The following is a 21,458-nucleotide window of genomic DNA, read 5'->3' on the forward strand; positions in this document are numbered from 1 at the left end:
AGATTCTTTACCACTGGCGCCACCTGAGAAGTCCAGTATTGTCCATACAATGGGATATCATTCAGCCTTAAGAAGAAATGAAATCTTGAAAGGTGCTACAGCATGGATGAATCTTGAGGACATTATGATAACTCAAGTGAGCCAGTCACAAAAGGATAAGTACCGTATCATTCCACTTACTTGAGGTCCTGAGAAGTCCAGTATTGTCCATACAATGGGATATCATTCAGCCTTAAGAAGAAATGAAATCTTGAAAGGTGCTACAGCATGGATGAATCTTGAGGACATTATGATAACTCAAGTGAGCCAGTCACAAAAGGATAAGTACCATATCATTCCACTTACTTGAGGTCCCTAGAGAAGTCAAATTCATAGAGACGTAAAATAGAACGCTGGATGACAGAGGCTGAGTGGTCAGTGTTTAATGGGTATACAGTTTCAGTTTTACAAGAGGCAAAGTATTCTGGGGATGGATGGCGGTTACACAAAATCTGAATGTATTTAATGCACTGAAAGTGTTAGTCTGTAAGTTGTGTTTGACTCTTTGTGACTCCCTGGACTATAACCAGCACTCCTTTGTCCATGGAATTCTCCAGGCCAGAATACTGGAGTGGGCAGCCTTTCCCTTCTCCAGGGGATCTTCCTGACCCAGGGATGGAACCCAGGTCTCCTGCATTGCAGGCAGATTCTTTACTGTCTGAGCCACTAGGGAAGCCCACTGATATGTACACCTAAAAATGGTTAAGATGGTAAATCTTATGTTATGCATTTTGAACCACAACTGAAAAAAGAAGGGCTTTTTTTCTCCTCCTGTAAGTTAACCACGCCTGGCCCATTTTGGCTTTCTATTCATCATTCAAGTGATGGGTCACAAAAGTTTAGTGTTGCTTGTGTGGCTAGATTCTCACCCCCTGAAGCTTGAGGATTTCCCCTCTTCCTTGACACTCTAGTGAACACTGGCTCCATTTCCTCTCATCCCCTGAAGCTTGAGGGTTTTCCCTCTCCTTCGACACTCTGGTGAACACTAACCCCATTTCCAGCTACCAGGACTGGTATCTCTTTGATCAGAAGCTTTCTCTTGCAAACAGAGTCTGTTTTGTCTTCACAGTGGCAGCCAGAAGTGCTTGGAAATCAAAGTCCCCATTGAGAGCAGCCTTCTACAAATGACTGACAGGAGTTGGTGGGTCAATACCCCAGCTCTTTCACGCTTCAATTCTACACTGGCTGCTAGACTTCTAGAAGGATTAAGCTCTAGTAACTCATGGCAGTAACTCTCTTGCCAATACATCATTTACTGTCTGTCTTGTCTTCCTTGTCTTCCATCTCTATAATATACTCATACTTTCTGGAGCTACTTTCTAAATTGTGGATTTATTCTCACATCTTTGTCTCAGCTTCTGGGGCAATTAAAATTAAGATGCTGTCAAAGTAGATTGAATATATTAAGCCTATCCAACTTGAACTTGTGTGTGTGTGTAGAAGACACATTTTAGTTTTTTTTAGCATTTTAAAATTAATTAATTAATTTGGATGCCTCAGTATTAGTTGTGGCCCAAGGGATACTCACTGCATCTTGCAGGATCTTTGGCTGTGGTGTGAGGACTCTCTTGTTGTGGCCTGCGGGCTCCGTAGTTGTGGTGTGCAGGCTTAGTTGCTCTGTAACATGTAGGATCTTTCCTGACCAGGGATCGAACCTTTGTTCCCTGGACTGCAAGGCAGATTCTTAACCCCTGAACCAACAGGGAAGTCCCAAAAGCACAATTTTGAAAAACAAAACTTTACAAGGAGTTGGCATTGCTCCAACAAAGACATTGTCTTGACATCTCCTATGGCACACGGACTAGGACTCCAGTAGAGCCATGCCTCCTAGAAAGAGCCAAATTGCTTTGTGATTTGAAGCAGGGGAAGAAAACCAAAGAATTGTGTTTGCCATCAGCCCAGGACTGCTAATCATTCTTTTAATATTTTTGAAGCAGGTTATGGAGGAGTGGACAGCTTCCCATCTCTCTTCTGTGTGCAACTGGATGGAACGGCAGACGTTTCTGAGTGCAAAGAGCAAATGCACAGATATTATGTGCCCATGGACCCCATCCAAGGAGAATTTCCATTTTCTGACCCCACTTTGGATTTGACAAGGCTGTCAATATCTGTGAAAGACTGAACAGTTTTCCTAACAAATATAAACTTCGACTGGAAGAAATCTCTCCGTCTTCTAGCTCAGGAGCATCTGTGATGCTTGACAGCACACCTGGCTTGGCTGCTGTGGGGATTATGGATTGGCTCATGCCCTCCTGATTCACAGCCTCTCTGTAGGCACTGCCAACCAGCTGATAAGCATATCATTGCTCCCGTGCCAACCACTGACGTCCACAGAGCCCAAGACTTGATTTACTGCCTCTTCTAGGAGTTGGTCAAGAAATAGAAGCAGAAAATGGATTCTTTTTTTATTGCACCGAAGTTGGCTGGATTTCAAGGCAAATGCTTTTAAGACAGATGCTTGATTGGGCTCTGGGTGGAAGTTTCTGGCTTTTTTTCTCACTGTCAGAGCAGTGATCTCACTGACAGAGAAATCAACCAGGGCTCAGCAGTAGTTTGGAATCATCTGAACAAGGGGGAAATCAAAGCCCTGTGTTTACCATTATGGATTTTGTGAAAAACCTAGGAAGTCTTTTGATCAAACTTCCAGGCTGTGAGAGGAGATCGGAGGCTAACTCTGTGGAAATTTCCAAGTCTAGCAGAAGACTTCTTCAGCCTGGTGTGCAGGGTCAGAAATCTGCAGATAAACAATTATAATTCATTCAATTCCTCCATTAGAACAGATGCATGTCATCTCTTATTGATACAGCAGTGGAGTATCTTGAAGTGTTTTTGCCAACCAGACCTGGACTCCAGCTCTGTGTACACATCACCCAGCTTCTTCAAGCTTACCTGCTGCTTGCTCACACCTGTGGCCTTCAGAGGGTTGCTCGTTAGCTCTGGAGCCACCCTGCTCATACTGGAGGACCATAAGTGCCTGGCAGTTTATCTCACTTCCCCATCCTGGTGTCCAGCTACTGATGGTTTAGGAGTCTGTCGTGGGGCCAAAAATTTGTACCCCCTCCACCCCCAATTTATATATTGAAGCCCTAACTCCCAATATGAATACATTTGGAGATGGGGACTTTATGAGGAAATTAAGGTTAAATGTGGTATTAATGGTGGGGCCCTGATCAGATAGGATTTGTTCATTATAGGAAGAGGAGGAGGGTCTTCCTTGGTGGTCAGTGGCTAAGACTCCGTGCTCCCAAGGAAGGGGACCCAGGTTCGATCCCTGGTCAGGGAACTAGGTCCCACATACTCCAACTAAAAATACCAAATGCCCCAACTAAGACCCAGTGCAACCAAATCAATAAATACTTTTTAAAAATAAGAGGAGGTGATACGAGATAGCTTGCTCTTCACACGTGCACTGAGGAAAGGCCACATGAGTACACAGTGAAAAGGTGGCTATCTGCAACCATTATTTGACATCCACTGAAGGTGAAAGAGGAGAGTGAAAAAGCTGGCTTAAAACTCAACATTCAAAAAACGAAGATCATGGCATCCAGTTCCATCACTTCATGGCAAATAGATGGGGAAAAATGGAAACAGTGACACCGTTTATATTCTTGGGGTCCAAAATCACTGCAGACAGTGACTGCAGTCATGAAACTAAAAGACACTTGTTCCTTTGAAGAAAAGCTATGACAAACCTAGACAGCATCTTAAAAAGCAGACGCATCACTTTGCTGACAAAGGTCCGTATAGTCAAAGCTATGGTTTTTCCAGTAGTCAAGTACGGAAATTAGGGTTGACCATAAAGAAGGGCTGAGGGCTGAAGAATTGATGCTTCTTGCGAGTCCCTTGGACAGCAAGGACATCAAACCAGTCAATCCTAAAGGAAGGACTGATGCTGAAACTAAAGCTCTAATACTTTGGCCACCTGATACAAAGAGCCGGCTCATTGGAGAAGACTCTGATGCTGGAAAAGATTGAGGCTGGAGGAGAAGGGAGCGACAGAGGATGAGATGGCTGGATGGTATAACCGACTCAGTGGACATGAATTTGAGCAAACTCAGGGAGACAGTGAAGGACAGGGAAGCAGGATGTGCTGTAATCCATGGGGTCACGAAGAGTTGGACACAGATGAGCAACTGAACAACTGCTGGCACCTTGATCTTGGACTTCCCTCCTCCAGAATTGTGAGAAATAAATTTCTTTTGTTTAAGTCATTCAGTCTGTGGTACTAAAGGGTTGAAAAAACAGGCTCCTGGACTTTTCTGGTGGCCCAGTGGTTAAGAATCCACCTGCCAATGCAGGGGACACAGGCTCAATCCTTGGTCCAGGAGTATTGCATATGCTGAGGAATAACTAAGCCCATGTGCCACAACTACTGAGCCCAAGCTTTAGCATGGTAAGCTGCAACTACTGAAGCCTGAGCACCCTAGAGCCTCTGCTGTACAAGAGAAGCCATTGCAATGAGAGGCCCGTGCACTGCCCAACTAGAGAGTAACCCCCACTTGCCGCAACTAGAGAAAACTCTTGCACAGCAACGAAGACCCAGCACAGCCAAAAAATAAATAAACAAAAATTAAAAACAAACAAAAATCCAGGCTCCTTTGCCTGGGGTATAATTTGTGTCCTAGAACTCCCTGCTTGATAAGTCTGAATTTGGGACTTCACCTGATATCGCACCCTGTGTGTGACTTCTTCCTTTCACTGTCCTACTTCTCCTACTCCCTTAATGGTTATCCTGTGAGTGCTTTGTAATAAGTCACTTGCACCTGAATATTTATTTATTGAGTTATTTGGTTGTGTCAAGGCTTAGTTACAGACATGGGATCTAGTTCCCTGACCAGGGATTGAACCCAGGCCCCCTGCATTGGGAGTGCAGAATCTTAACTGCTGGACCATCAGAGAAGTCCCAACCTGAATCTTTGTTTCAGGTTTTGCTTCCGGGAAAATCTGACCTAAGAAATCAGTGATGCAGAACTTTGCCAAAGGGAAGCTCAATTCTGAGTTGATGACACAGAAACTGTTGGGACAAACTTGCAGAGCTCTGGTAGTTTCTATTAGTGGGAATTCTAATTCTCCTTAGGTATTAGTTAGATCAAGCAATGCAGCTGCTACAATAGGCAAGCCCTGAAGTCTCAGTGGCTTAACACAGTAAATGTTTATTTCTCACCTTTGTGCTGCTGAAGTATGTTAAACAACTTTCTTCCATCTTGTAGCTGCACCAAATGGCTTCCAATGGAACATATGGCTTCCAAGGCTGTCAGAGGAGAAATACCAGTTCTTAACTGCTTCAGTCTGAAAATGACATGCATCATTTCTGCTCACAGTCCATTGGCCAAAACTAGTCACATGACCCTAATTAAACTGCAAGGGATACTGGGAAATGTAGAAAAGCACATGGGATACGTGGGGAACCACAGTTTGCTCTTACAGTGGAGTTGCACCTTATACAGGACTTAGGTTCTGAAGGGCTTCTCAGGTGGCACTAGTAGTAAAAAAAAATCTGCTTGCCAATGCAAGAGACATGAGAAGCATGGTTTTGATCCCTTGGTCAGGAATATCCCCTGGAGTAGGGAATGGCCACTTCAGTATTCTTGCCTGTAAAATTCCCTGGACAGAGGAGCCTACAGCTGGCTACAGTCCATAAGGTCGAAAAGTGCTGGACATGACTGAGTGACTGAGCACACACAGCACAGGTTCTGAAGGCAGTGAAAAAATTAAACATCACATATGACCCAAATTGCCTTTGAAAATCTTCTAGGAAGGTAGCATCAACAAGAGTTGCAGATTCTTACTTTCATTACAGAGAAATAATTAATAACAGAAAATGTCTCCCTCACATTTCAGGCAAAAGTCAATAAATGCTTCTAAAGCTTTTGAAATTTTGCTAATAAAACAAAATTAAAATTTGAATGTATTTTTGTAAATTTCAATGAGAAGGTGTATTATTTGGTTTGAATAAGAAGCTGAATTAGACCCCAAAGACACTAAACATCAAATACTGACAAATTAGACTTCATTAAGATTAAGAAATTCTCTTCATCAAAAGATCCCATTAAGAGAGCGAAATGTGGGGAACTCCCTGGTGGTCCATTGGTTGGCACTCTGGGCTGTCACTGCAGGGACCTGGGTTTGATTCCTGGTCTTCGGGCTTCCCTGATGGCTCAGAGGGTAAAGAATCCACTTGCAATGCAGGAGATACAGGAGATGTGGGTTTGACTCATGGGTTGGAAAAATCCCCTGGAGGAGGAAATGGCAACCCACTCCAGTATTCTTTCCTGGGAAATCCCAGGGACAGAGCCCTGGGATTCACAGACTCCAGAGCCTCTGGGCTTCAGTAGTTGTGGCACATGAGCTCCAGGGTGTGCAGGCTTAGTTGTTCTGCAGCAAGTGGGACCTTAGTTCTCCGACCAGGGATCAAACCTGTATGCCCTGAAATGCAAGGCAGATTCTTAATCACTGGACCACCAGGGAAGTCCCCACTCCAGTTTTATTTATTTTTATGTTTTTAAAAATATATTTTTTGGAGTATATTTGATTTACAATGTTGTGTTAGTTTCAGGTGAAAAGCAAAATGATTCAGTTATGCATATATATATATATATATATATATATAGAGAGAGAGAGAGAGAGAGAGAGAGAGAGAGATTTCCATTCTTTTTTGGATTCTTTTCTCATTAAGTTCATCACAGAATATTGAGTAGAGTTCCCAGTGCTATACAGTAGGTCCTTGTTGGTTATCCGTTGTTCCTTTCCAACTTTTAATTTGAGAGCAATGAGTACTGAAAATTCTGACTCAAAAGAGTTGCAATAAAGAACATATGTCCTGATTATCACTGTATGCCAGGTACTGTGATAAGCACTTTACTTGTTATTAATTCATTTATCACTCAACGACAACCCTGCAAGGTAGGTGCTATTAACAATCTGCATTTTATGGATAAAGATAGTGAGGTTCTGTGTGAAAAAGTAATTCTTTAGTGGTTATATAGTCACTGTACTGCTCAGTTTGGAATTAATTTCAAAATATTTTAGGAAGCATTCATTAATACTTGCCTGTAAACACAGACACAGAAAATAAATTTATGGTTACCGAAGGAGAAAGTGTGGAGGGAGGAAAAATTAGGACTTTAGGATTAACAGATACACATTACTTTATATAAAATAGATAACCAACAGGTCCTACTATATTAGCATAGGGAACTATATTTAATATCTTGTAATAACCTATAATGGAAAATAATCTTTAAAAGAATATATATGTGTATAACTGAATCACTTTGCTGTACATTGGAAACTAGCACAACATTGTAAATCAACTATCCTTTAATAAAAAATATTTGCCTGTAAAAGTAGATGAGAAAGGCTTATGGCTTTATACTGTTGTTTTTTTATACCATGAAGGAAATTAGTTTCCATTGCATTAAAATAAAGAATGTTTATGTGAAAAGATGTACTTTCTGAAAGGAAGGAAACATAACTCTCAGATTTCCAAAGGAACTGTGACTCCAAAAATTATAAACCACTGAATTACAGGCAGTGGGTTGCAACAATGAATTAGTTCCTAGATAAATTTGCAAAGTGAACTCTGGGCTACTGTTGATAAGCGTAGCCATATATTTTTTAGTTTCTCTTTTGGTGCATTTAAAAATGAGGTTTTGTTTCTTTTGCTGGTATCAGTTGTGGGTGCAGATGATGAATAATACTCTTGCAATTGAAAGGTAGTGGTGTGTGGATAATGACTCAGTTGCCATGTGGCTCCTGGATGCTGAAGCCATACTTTTTGTATCAATCAGCTAATACTACCATGATGCAATATAACAAACTGCCCAAAACTTAGTGGCTTATTCCAAGTAAGTGTTCATTATTTTTTTTTTAAATGTCTTTTATTGAAGTATAGTTGATGGACAGTGTTGTGTTAATTTCTGCTGTATAGTGGGCTTTCCTGGTGACTCAGATGGTAAAGAATCTGCCTGGCAATGCAGGAGACCCAGGTTTGATCCCTGAGTCAGGAAGATCCCCTGAAGAAGGGAATGGATACCCACTCCAGTATTCTTGCCTGGAGAATTCCATGAACAGAGGAGCCTGGCAGGCTACATTCCATGGGGTCACATAGAGTTGGACACGACATAGTGACTAACACACATACACTTATACAGCACAGTGGTTCAGATATACATAAATATACATATATTCTTTTTCATATTCTTTTCCATTGTAATCTATCATAGGATATTGAATATAGTTCCCTGTGGTAAATAGTAGGACTTCGTTGTTTATCCATTCAACATATAAATTTGCATCTGCTAATCCCAAACTCCCAGTCTATTCCTCCCCCACTATATCCGTAAGTCTGTTTCAGTTTTGTATATAACTTCATTTGTGTCATATTTTATATTCCAAATATAAGTGATATCATATGATATCTGTCTTTCTCCTGATTTCACTTAGTATGACAGTCTCTAAGTTCATACATGTTCTGCAAATGGCATTATTTCATTCTTTGAAATAAACCTTTATTCTTATGTTTGTGGGTCTATATGTAAAGATTGGTTCAGAATTGATCTGTTCAAGGCATGGCTGGGTGACCCTGCTTCAAGTTGTGGATTGGTTGGGCTCAAATGGGTAGGGTTGGCTTTGCTCTGATCCGCATTTGTCAAATCTGTGGTCCACAATTCTATCTCAAAATGTGTGTTGTGGGTGAGGGGCCTGGTGCAACTCTCTCAGTTTTGAGGCATTTCCTTTCTCTACTTAGCAGCTTGTGGTTAGTCACTCAGTCGTGTCCAACTGTTTGTGATGCCATGAACAGTAGCCCACCAGGCTCCTCTGTCCATGGAATTCTCCAGGCAAGAATACCAGAGTGGGTTGTCATTTCCTTCTCCAGTTAGCAGCTTGCTTATAGGTAAATAACTCCTTGCTAAAAACTAGCAAGGGGTACTCTTTCTGTCCCCTTCTGATGTCTATGTCAGAAGCTTTCACTATCTCTTTTATACTTTAATAAAACTTTTTATACTTTAAAGTTTTATACTTTAATAAAACTTTGCTACACACACACACAAAATCTGTGGCCCAGGAGAAAAGGGAAGCAACTTCTGGTGCACACTAATCTCCTAAGAAAATAACAAGAGCTACACTAAATCATGCAGACACATTTAAATCCTTTGTTCGCATCTGCTAACATTCCACTGGCAAAAGCAAGTCATATGATCAAGCCCAATATCAGTGTAATAGGGAAATATATGCTGCCTATGAGGGAGGACATTGCACTTTTACATGCAAAGGGTCTAGATGTGTTGCATTTCTAGAAATTCACCCCACCTATCCAGAGCTGTCATGGTTAGATTATGGGAGGGAGGGAGGGTGCTCCTTATCCAATGGGCAGCAGATCTGAGAGACAAAGTGAGTTCTGATGACAACTTTGACAGTGCTGGACCTAGTCATGCTGGGAGCCTGATACATCTTTGGACTTCCCAGAGTCACCAATAAATAACCATCCCTGTCACTTTCCCCCTTCCCTATTTTTTTGGCCATGCCACGCGACTTGTGGGATCTTAGTTCCCTGACCAGGGACTGAACTCAGATTCTCAGCATTGAAAGCCTGAGTCCTAACTACTAGACTGCCAGAAAATTCTGCACTCCCCCCCGCCTTTTTTAAAGGGTGATCAAGCAGTACAGTTTATTTAAAATGAAAGAAAACCCAATAATTCTATATCTTAAAATCCCAAAAGAATATCTCACAATTTATTTAGTAAAGAAGCAGCTAGAACTCACGTACATGAAGACTAGCTGTTATCATCCAGGTTAGAAGGTGAGTCACACATTGAGGTAGGGAATTCTTTCAGGTTTTATGGAATCCTTTTAATCAGATGCTCTGGGGGAAACAAACATGAACGTGGACTGCTATCTGACCAGAGGCCAAAAAAAAGAAGCAGAAAAGAAAAAGATTTTTTTCCTTCCAGACTGGATGGCTCTTGGTTAGAGAGCAAATAGTGGATGAAGGGGTAACCACATGACAGTGGAATATTGTATTCCAGTAAAGCTCCCTCTGGCTCCCCTCTGGCCAGCAGCCCTCATGGCCTTGACTGACTCCTGATTCTGACCTTGTTTTTGCAGACGCTGTAACTCACTTGTCCTTCCCCTTGGTCTCAGATGTGTGTTTGCACACAACCCTCCAGGCTGCTTCTATGCCCCAGGACCTAGTTTCCCTAAAACAAGGAATTTGATTTGATCGCCTGCCTGTCCTTGGTCTGTACAGTACCCGGCTGTAGGAGTGGCTGTCCTCCTCAGCACGTGCTCATGACTGCAGTGCATTGTCCTGTCTGTGTCCTGTGGTCCTTTGCTGGGGTTTTCCCATCGTTATCATGAGCAGCTGGAGAGGCAGCCTGGTGATAGGCCAGGCGTGAGCTCCACGCAGGCAGCTTCCTCCGGAGTCTGCAGTGTCCTCGTGCTGCTTTTTTGGTAGTGGGTCCTGACCTCACCCCTCACCGTTGACCCTGGCTGAGGTGGCGTAGGTCCACCACGCTTGGGGTGAACCCCAGAGACAGCAAACACCTCTTTCCTGCACGAGGGACCTGTGGGGCTGCGAGAAATCCTGGACCCCCAATTCCCATTTTGATTAAATGATTTTTAAAAAAGATTTTTTTGGATGTGGACCATTTTAAAAATCTTTATTGAATTGGTTACAATACTGACTCTTAGGTTTTGTTTTTTTTTGGCTGTGAGGCATGTGGGGTTTTTAGTTCCCCGATCAGGGATCGAACCTATACCCGCTGCGTAGGAAGGTGAAGTCCTAACCATTGGACCAGCAGGGAAGTCCCCGATTCAACAGTTTTGAATCAGGATCTTGTCACCTGCAACCACATGATTCCCAGTAGGTGCTCTTTTTACAGTAAATTAAAGTGCTCATTTCTTCTTACCAACTACAGCATGCGTGCTAAGTGGCTTCAGTAGTGTCTGATTCTTTGTGACCCTATGGACTCTAGCTCCCCAACTTCTCTGGCTATGAGATTCTCTAGGCAAGAATACTGGAGTGGACTGCCATGCCCTCCACCAGGGGATCTTCCTGACCCAGGGACTGAACCCGCATCTCTTACATCTCCTGCATTGGCAGGTGGGTTCTTTATCACTAGCGCCTCCTGGGAAGCCCACCTGGATAACAAGAGCACTGAGTGTTAATGTTTCTTTTTAGTTTTTTTCTGATTTTCCAGTGAAGAATGGTATACCTTGTTTAAACTTCATTTATTTACCAGTAATATTGGATGTCTCCACACACTTAGTGGTCATTTATATTTCTCTTTTGTGAACTGAATTTAGCTTACTTTGGCAATATGCTGATTTTTCAAGCTGGAGTTGGGTTTGCCTAGGGAGACATTTCCCAAGTGTTTTGGGTGTTGAAATGGTTTTTGCTGTTGATTATAACATCCCTCCAGGCTGAGAGTGTTTCTACCTTCATGTAGCTGATGTCTCCTGAGGAAATGAGCACATAACAACTTGTGCCACCCTTTCCAACAGCCTTGATGAATGTTATTTTGGGTTAGAAAGCTAGAGTAAGAAAAGACAGAAGGTAAGACAGCTGTCACAAGATCTCCAAAAAGTGGCATCATATTTCACAATTTCACAGTGCCCTGAAGGAAGGCATGGCAACCCACTCCAGTATTCTTGCTTGGAGAATACCACGGACAGAGGAGCCTGCCAGGCTATAGTCCATGGGATTGCAAAGAGTCGGACATGACTGAAGTGACTTAGCATGCACGCATGCTCTGTGAAGCATGACAACTTCCTACGAGAAATCTGATGCTCATAAGAAAATTTGCCTATTAAAACAACCTGAATTGATGAATCCAACTAATTCCCAGGAGTGGAGAACAGCACAGAAAGGGAAAATTCTTTTTTTTAAGGATGCTCTTCATTGTCATTTGGAGATCTGAGAGTAGAATTCTGGGATCTGGAAGTTTAGCTCCTAAATCCTGGGGGAGGCAGAGGAGTGGAGTGGTTGAAATCCTTGCTCCACAAATTGTGATACCTGGCTTAGCAGCATCAGTACCACCTGGGAACTTTCTAGAAACTTGAAATCTCCACCACCGCCCTGGACTTACTGAATCAGAACCTTCTTCATGGGCTTTCGGAGCATGATAATCCCGGCTTCCAATTCTGTTTGCACCACTTATTGGTTTCAGGATTTGGGGCAAACTATATATTTAGTTATTATTATTAAAAAAAATTAATTTTGGCTGGCCTGGGTCTTTGTTGCTGCTCAAGGGCTTTCTCTAGTTGTGGTGAGTGGGCTTCTCCATGCGGTGGCTTCTTTTGTTTCAGAGCACGGTCTCTAGAGAGTGGGCTCAGTAGTTGTGGCACATGGGCTTAGTTGCCCTGTGGCATGCTGAATCTTAGTTCCCGGACCATGCATTGAATGCATGTCCTCTGCACTGGCAGGCAGATTCTTCTTCTTCTTTTTTTTTAAATCCTTAATCCTCACATTATTATTATTATTCCCATTTTACAAATGAGTAAACCAAAGCACACCGAGAATCAAATAGCTAGCCCAAAGTCACATAGCCAGTAACCGACAAAACTGGGATGTGAATCTGTGTTTGCTTGTTGATGCCATAGCCCATTCCTTTCACAGCAAACTCTAGGTCCATGGGCAGGCAGATTCTTGACCATTGCTACTGCTGCTGCTAAGTCTCTTCAGCCGTGTCTGACTCTGTGTGACCCCATAGACGGCAGCCCACTAGGCTCTCCCATCCCTGGGATTCTCCAGGCAAGAGCACTGGAATGGGTTGCCATGTCTTTCTCCAGTGCATGAAAGTGAAAAGTGAAAGTGAAGTCGTTCAGTCATGTCCAACTCTTCGTGACCCCATGGACTGCAGCCTACCAGGCTCCGCAAAATGGGACCAATAAAAATAACCAATTCACTGGATGGTTGTGAGGATTAAATGAACTAGCCTATTGGATTAGGGTAAATGTTAAGAAGCTATAACAAAAAGGATCCCCCATTATAGTAGCTTAAGAGAACACAGACCAGTGTTTCTCTTTCCCATGGCAGTCTTTCATGAGCTGTTCTTGTCAGGGTAGAGCTGTTCCACACACCATCATATCCAGGATCCTGCTGCTTCTTGTTGCTCTGCCATTCCTTACGGCATTATCTTCATCGGATGGATTCAGACTGGATTATAGGCGCATCTACATTCCAATTCTTGGACAAGCCACTCATTGCTTTGGCTCACATATCATTGGCAAGCTCTTACTCATATGGCCACACCCAGCCCCAGGGGAGGCAGAGAAATGTAGTCTTCAATCTGAGCACCCCTGAGCCCTCTCTAGACACCTCCACAGGACCTGCATCAGAGTCTTCCCACAGAGTCTGGCTTGATGAATTTCAGCCTCTGCTGTTGCATTATTATTATTATTATATACTGTGATGTTTCTCAGCTGAGAAGCACTTTCGACCTTTGATCCCGCCACACGACTTGTGGTAACGTCACAGGCTGTGATATATCACTGCTTCTGCTATTTGGAGGAGGCAGTTATCCAGTTCTTTCTAATTACCTGGACAGGAGGGAGATGAATAGTCCTGCAGTCACCAGGGGATTTAGCAGCCATGGTGGATTTAGAATACTTCCCCATGTGTGGGTGGCTGATTAGCTGTATTTGCTAAGTACCTAACAGCTGCTATTAGCATTTAATGATCTTAATTCCCCAAGTGGCTTGGTGGCAGAAAAGCTGTTCTCTGTATTTTTCCCTGCCAAGGTTCCCAGGGGACAAATATTTGCTCTCAGCGTCTGTATGTTAGGGACCAGGAAGGAGTGTTCTCTGGATCCTGAAAATTTCTAGCCAAGGGAATTTGTAATAGAGCCCACATTTGGTGGAAAGATTAAACCCTGAGATTGAAACTGCTCTGACTTCATCCCAGGGGCAAATGGATTATGTTCTGTCAAAGCATTTGCCTCTAGAGATGAACCAGGGAAATTTTTTTTTTCCTCTATATTCAGTAAGAGTTTGTCTTCTTGGTACTAAACTGGAAATTGTTGCTTTGCTAGCTTTCTTGTTCACAGTCTTAGGAATGTCCTTACTAGTCCCCCAAAGAATTACTTTGCAGATAAATACAAAGTAATGTTTGGAAATGGATTTTCTTAGGATTTTCAGCTAGAGTTTTAAACCTTCAGCTATACTACTTGCTGGCTGTGGGTCACTGGTCCCATCACTTAGTCTTTCTAGAACTTTATTTTTTTGTTTATAAAATGAGATTAACAATAGTAAGTACTTCATAGAGTTGAAGATTAAATGAATTAATACAAATAAAATATTGGGTTGGTCAAAAAGTTACTTTGGATTTTCCCATAACATCGTATGGAAACTCAAAAGAACTTTTTCGCCAACCCAATATTCAGAATGGTGCCTGGCATAGCATATGTAAATACTAGCTATATTATTACTGTTAGTAAAAACAATTCTAAGTAAATCCCAGCATGTTCTTATCCTCTTCCTTCCATGGCAGGCACTGTCTTTGGTGTCTCCAGTTTCACCAAGATAAGCTTAGCCATATATTCCTTTTTATTTATTCTTTTTGGACTATGTTATGATTCTTGAATCAGAGGACTAATTTTTCATAAGTTTTAGAAAATTTGTAGTTCTTGATCTCATTAAGTGTTGCCTTTCCTCCATTTTCTCTTTTTGATCCTCCTGGGTCTTTGATTAGATGTACTTTGGGTTTAATCATCTTAGTCTTCATTTCTCTTATTCTTATTCTTTATCTTATCTTTCTTTGTGTTACAGTCCAGTTTATCTCCTTAGCTATGTCTCCCAGTTCACTCATTTTCTCTCGGGTTGCGTTTAAGCTGCTTTTAATTAGTTGAGTTTTATATTTTTTATTTCTACAGATTTTATTTTAAAAACTCTATTTCCCCCTCAACTTTCTTGTTGTTTGGTCATCTTTGTGACTGCATCCTTAATTTTATTTTTACTATTTCACCTGTTGTTGCTCTTTGTACCTGACGATTCCACTATCTGAGGACCTTGGAAAGGGGTTCAAGTCTGTTGTTGATTATTTCTCCAATCTTTTGGTCAGAGCAGTTTCTCATGGTTTTGGACTTTTAAAAATTTTGAAATTAAAAGTATGAATTTAAAATTACTCATCTAGTGCTGTGCCTGTGTATAAGATTCCTGGGACTGAATCATTTCTTCGCCACCTGCTAGCAGTGTGAACTCTACTTTTCTGTGTCTTGGCTTCCTACCCAAAAATGGGGTGAATAATGGTATCTCATAAGGGTGTTTCTGAGTTTCATGAGTTGATAACTGCAAAGGGTTTAGAACAGTGCCTGACACATACTTAGTCCTCATTAGGGTGACACTTTGTTTATACCAATACTCATTTATTGAATGAATGATAAATGGATGAATGCAGTCTTGGTTTTCTCACCTTAAAATAAAGGAGTTAAGTTAAAAAAATTGGCTGTACAGTCCTTTCAAGTTTAAGATTCATTGGTTTCCATATTTAATATGTATGGCTTGTAATATTTCTGAAGGCATATGAGCATATAAGTGTGACATTTTATTAACAAAATTCATTAGTAAAATTCACAAGGAATAAAGGATAATATAACTTAACTAAAGGCACAGGCTATGCCCCAAATGGAACTTGGCTGCATTGCACCTCTGGGCTTAAGTTTCCCCATCTGTAAATGTAGGGATAATGATACTCATATCACTGAGGATTAAATCTATTATGCTAAGAACTCAATGATATTATTCAAAGGAGTGAAAATTGGGTTACATGTTTGAAAATGGAACAGAGGTAGCAGGACACAGAAGCTGGGAAGTGCAAGAGGAATGGATGGTTAGGGAAAGGGCTCTTCCAGTGCCCTGAAATAAAGCCCTGCTACATCAGATATCTCCTCTGTCTTAGTTACTGATAAACTAACATGAAGTCTTTAAATTTATCAAAATTACTCTGGTTTTGAAGGTGAATGATATCAATGCGATATGAGTGATGTTTCATGAGAAATGAGAGTCCCTCATCCAATGGAACGGTCCAGGTTGGCAAGGTAGTTCCTAGTGCACTCAGGTTCCCAGGTTCCTCTTCTTGCTTCATCCTCCCTAAGGCATTAGTTCCCATCCTGACCACACACTGAAATCACCTGGAAAGGTACTTTCTTTCTGGCTGCTTTAAAAATCTTCCCTCAGTCTTTGGTGTTTACAGTTAGGGTTAAGCTTAGGGTTTAGGTATAAAAATATATGGATGCTTGACCCTGCCATTAGAGATTCAGAATTAATTGGTCTGCAGTGGGATCTGGGTATAGGTTTTTTTAAAGCTCCCCAGGAGATTTAATGTATAGCCATGTTTATGACCCACTGTCCTGTAGCATTGCTGTATTCCTCTGATCAACACCAGGTCACCGTTACATCTCAGTTCCAGCCAGTAGGAAGGAGAAAGAGAGCATGCAGGAAATGTGTGTATTGTCCATAAGATTCAAGCCAGGGAGTGGAATATGTCACTTCCTCTCATGCCCCATTGGTGGGAACTCAGTCACATCGCCTCACCTAGCTGCAAGGGAGGCTGGGAAATGTCTAACTGAGCAGTTATGTTCCTGGCTACTATTCTTTATTTATTTGTTAAAAATAATTCTACTTATTTATTTTTTGGCTGTTCTGGGTCTTCGCTGCTTTGCACAGGCTTTCTCTAGTTGCAGTGAGCAGGGGGCCACTCTTTGTTGCCATGCTTGGGCTTCTCATTGTGGTGGCTTCTCTTCTTGTGGAGAACAGACTCGCAGCACATGGGCTTGGTAGTCATGGCTCCCAGGCTCTAGAGCACAGGCTCAGTAGTTGTGGCCCACTGGCTTAGTTGCTCTGTGGCATGGAATCTTCTGGGACCAGGGATTGAACCCATGTCCCCTGCATTGGCAGGCAGATTCCCATCCACTGCACCACCTGGGAAGTCCCTGGCTACCATTCTATTACTTTGGAAGATGAGGGAAATGGATTTGGGACAAAGGATGGGGTTCAGAGCTCTGGCAGTGACTGGCACTGGCCAATGGATTAATTTCCAAGGCTTGCCACAAATTGGGTCACTTAAAACAATAAAATGTATTTCCTCCCAGTTCTGGTGGCTAGAAGTCTGAACTTAAGATGTTGGTGGGGCCACAATCCCTCTAAAACTTGTAGGGGAGAAACTTTATTTGTCTTTTCCCAGCTTTTGGTGGTTTGTCTGCAGTAAACCTTGGCATTCCTTGACTGACAGCTATAGCACTCAGCCTCTGCTCCTTGTTATGTGATATTCTCCCTGTGCCTCAGTGTCTTCTCTCCCCTCTTTCTTTTTATTTATTTTTTTGTAAACACCTGACAATCCTATTCTTTTTCATACCGTTACATTTATTTATGTTTTGGCTGTGCTGAGTCTTCACTGCTGCTTGGGCTTTTCTTTAGCTGGGGTGAGCAGGGGCTACTCTCTAATTGCAGTGTGTGGGCTTCTCATTGTGGTGGCCTCTCTTGTTGTGGAGCACAAGCTCTAGGGCATGCAGGCTTCAGCAGCTGTTGCATGAGGGCCCAGTACTTGTGCTCCCCAGGCTCTAGAGCACAGGCTCAATAGTTGTAGTGCATGGGCTTCATTGCTCAGTGGCATGTGGGATCTTCCTAGACCAGGGATCGAATCTGGTCTCCTGCATTGGCAGGTGGATTCTTTACCAGGGAAACCCTATCCTCTTCTCTTTTTAGAAGGACACTAGTTACTTCCCTGGTGGTCTTGTGCTTAAGACTTTGCCTTCCAATGTAGGGAGTATGGTTTCAATCCCTGGTTGGGGAACTAAGATCCCACATGCCTTGAGGACGAAAAAAACAAAACAAAACATAAAACAGAAGCAATAGTGTAACAGATTCAGTAAAGACTTTAAAAATGGTCCACATCAAAAACAAAAATCTTAAAAAATGGGCAGCAATCATATTGGAATTAAGTTCCACCCTTCTCCATCATGGCCTCATCTTAACTAGTTACATCTACAATGACCCTAACAAGGTTATAATTTGAGGTACTGAGGTTTAGGACTTAAACATTTTGTTGTTGTTGTTGAGGATCACAATTCAACCCATAGCAGCCAGGAACCAAGAACGAAAATGATGAGGCATACTTCGACGTGGCCATCACAGAGAGACAGTGACTTGGCAACTTATCCTTCCTTTCTCCATGCCTCATCCCCATCCTAGGCACCATGTGAGGCCCAGAAAACTAAGATGCAGCATTATGGCACCAAAAAAAAGCACCCCACCAAGCAGAAGAGTACCCTAAATGGTCTGAGATTAAGTTTCCCATCCCACAGAATGAGGGTTGAAACTCGTCATGAAAGTGAAAGTGTTAGTTGCTTAGTTGTGCTTTGTGACTCCATGGTCTGTAACCCATAGGCTCCTCTGTCCATGGGATTTTGCAGGCAAGAATACTGGAGTTGATTGCCATTCCCTTCTCCAGGCGATCTTCCTGACCCAGGGATTGAACACATTCTTTACCATCTGAGCCACCAAATTCTTAGCAAAAAATAATTAACATCTCTCAGGTATTTAAACTGGGCACTGAAATTCACATAAGCAAACATCCTCAAGGGTTCAACAGAACGAAGTATTAGCAAACTCCCAGATCAGGTGTTGGCAAACTATGGCTCACCAGCCAAATTTTCTGGCTACCTATTTTTGTAAGTAAAGTTTTACTGACACACAGCCACACCCATTCATATACCTACTGTTCATAGCTGTTTTTTAAAATAACAGTTAAACTTTAATTTATTTATTTTTGGCTGTGCTGCATCTTTCTCTAGTTGCGGTGTGCAGGCTTCCTATTGTGGTGGCTTCTCTTGTTGCACAGCATGGGCTCTAGGGTGTGTGGACTTCAGTAGTTGCAGCGTGTGGGCTCTAGAGCACAGGTTCAGTAATGACACAGGGGATTAGTTTCCCCAAGTCATGTGGGATCTTCCTGGACCATGGATCGAACCCATGTCCCCTGTATTGGCAGGTGGATTCTTAACCACTGGGCCACCAGGGAAGTTACCTGTGGCTCTTTTAATGCTAAAAAGTTAGTTTTAAGTCACCTCGACAGGGACTGTACAAACTGCAAAGCCCAAAATATTTATTATCTGGTCCTTTACAGGAGTTTCCAACCCCAGTCTGGATCAAGCTTTCAGATCCTCCACAATTGAAGACCAGTTTTTCAAACATATACTCCAGTACTCTTCCACTTACATTTTCCAATATATTAAAACTAGTACCTAGAAGGCCTTGTGTTAGCCAGCTGTGTCTGACTCTGCGACCCCATGGACTGTAGCCTACCAGGCTCCTCTGTCCATGGGATTCTCCAGGTTCCTGTGAAACCTCTATGCAGGTCAAAAAGCAATAGTTAGAACTGGACACAGAACAACACACTGATTCAAAATTGGGAAAGGAGTATGTCAAGGCTGTATATTGTCACCTTGCTTATTTAACTTATATGCAGAGCATATCATGAGAAATGCTGGCCTGGATGAAGCAGAAGCTGGAATCAAGATTGCCGGGAGAAATATCAATAACCTCAGATACGCCGATGCTGCTGCTGCCGCTGCCGTGTCCGACTCTGTGTGATCCCATAGACAGCAGCCCACCAAGCTCCTCTCTCCGTGGGATTCTCCAGGCAAGAACTCTGGAGTGGATTGCCATGTCCTTCTCCAATGCATGAAAGTGAAAAGTGAAAGTGAAGTCGCTCAGTGGTGTCTGACTCCTAGCGACCCCATGGACTGCAGCCTACCAGGCTCCTCCGTCCATGGGATTTTCCAGGCAAGAGTACTGGAGTGGGGTGCCATTGCCTTCTCCAATACGCCGATGACACAACCCTTATGGCAGAAAGCAAAGAGAAACTGAAGAGCCTCATGCTGAAAGTGAAAGAGGAGAGTGAAAATTCTGGCTTAAAATTCAACATTCAAAAAACAAAGATCATGGCATCTGGTCCCACTACTTCATGACAAATAGATGGGGAAACAGTGGAAACAGTGATGGACTTTACTTTCTTGGGCTCCAAAATCACAGCAGATGATGACTGCAGCCACGAAATTAAAAGACACTTGCTCCTTGGGAGAAACGCTATGACAAACCTAGACAGTGTATTAAAAAGCAGAGACATTACTTTGCCAACGAAGGTGCGTCTAGTCAAAGTTATGGTTTTTCTGGTGGTCATGTATGGATGTGAGAGCTGAACCATAAAGAAGGCTGAGTGCTGAAGACTTGATGCTTTTGAACTGTGGTGTTGGAGAAGACTCTTCAGAGTCCCTTGAACTGCAAGGAGATCAAATCAGTCAATCCTAAAAGAAATCAATCCTGAATATTTATTAAAAGGACTGATGCTGAAACTGAAGCTCTAATACTTCGTCCACCTGATGCAAGGAGCCTGTCTAACATACATTTCTCTTTCTTCTGTTGATATATTTCTTCTGATTTTCTTTTGGGGAATCATTGTCATTAGAAAAGAACCTGATGCTGGGAAAGATTGAAGGCAGGAAGAGAAGGGGATGACAGAGGACAAGATGGTTGGATGTCATCACTGACTCAATGGACATGAGTTTGAGCAAACTCTGAGAGATGGTGAAGGAGAGGGAAGCCGGCTGTGCTACAACGCATCGGGTCCCAAAGAGTCGGACACGACTGAGCGACTGAAAAACAACAGCAACAAAGAATACTGGAGTGGGTAGCCATTCCCTTCCCCAGGGGATCTTCTCAACTCAGGGATTGAACCTGGGTCTCCTGCATTGCAGGCAGGTTTTTTAACATCTGAGCCACCGGGGAAGCTGGTGATAGACCATAGTGGATATTAAAAAGGAATATATATATATATGTATAACTCAATCACTTTGCTGTACATCAGAAATTAAGACATTTAAATCAACTATGCTTCAACTGAAAAATTAAAAAATAACTGGTATCCATAAAGCCCTTTAAATCCATTATCTCTAAAAAGTTTTCTATCCCCCAACACAACCAGGAGAGAATCAAGACCCCACCTCTTCCCACCATCCATTGGATGACAATTGGGTGGTTAAGAAGACACGTCATCCTAAACACATCCTAAAATTTGGGTAATAGTGTGTACATCTGCTTTAGCAGTAAGAGTAGAGCTAACTCTTCTTTTCACTCAATGCATATATGACTTAAAGTCTACTTACTGAAAAATTACAGGCCAAAAGTACTGCTGATGCAAATGAGTGTTATTAAATACTGTAGGATTTGCCAAACAACCCACAACAAATTAAACTGATAATAGCAAGCTAAGCCCACAGTAATTTATCATTAGCTAAGCAAAAAGAACAGCATTCAAAAACCACGGCCAACTCAAGAGAATACAAAGGCAAAATGTTCCTTCAGGGAATTATGGAAATTCCTACTATTGGTGTATACATGTGTGTGTGTGTGATACTGTGGGTTAT

The 21,458-nt window shown here is 42.3% G+C and overlaps 1 long non-coding RNA gene across 1 annotated transcript in view; it reads right to left on the reverse strand.

Annotated features, from left to right (window-relative positions):
- Positions 1–408: 408 nt before the first annotated feature.
- Positions 409–21,458, reverse strand: part of LOC145510396 (uncharacterized) — a 42,624-nt gene continuing 21,574 nt past the window's right edge. The window contains exons 3-4 of the long non-coding RNA XR_014056990.1: positions 5,204–5,290; positions 409–2,773 (exon numbers count right to left, since the gene is read on the reverse strand). This is a non-coding gene — a long non-coding RNA (uncharacterized LOC145510396). The remainder of the gene's footprint in view (positions 2,774–5,203; positions 5,291–21,458) is intronic.

The sequence above is a fragment of the Giraffa tippelskirchi genome, chromosome 6 (assembly GCF_054371585.1).
Source record: "Giraffa tippelskirchi isolate mGirTip1 chromosome 6, T2T-mGirTip1v1.2.pri, whole genome shotgun sequence".
Classification (NCBI taxonomy): domain Eukaryota; kingdom Metazoa; phylum Chordata; class Mammalia; order Artiodactyla; family Giraffidae; genus Giraffa; species Giraffa tippelskirchi.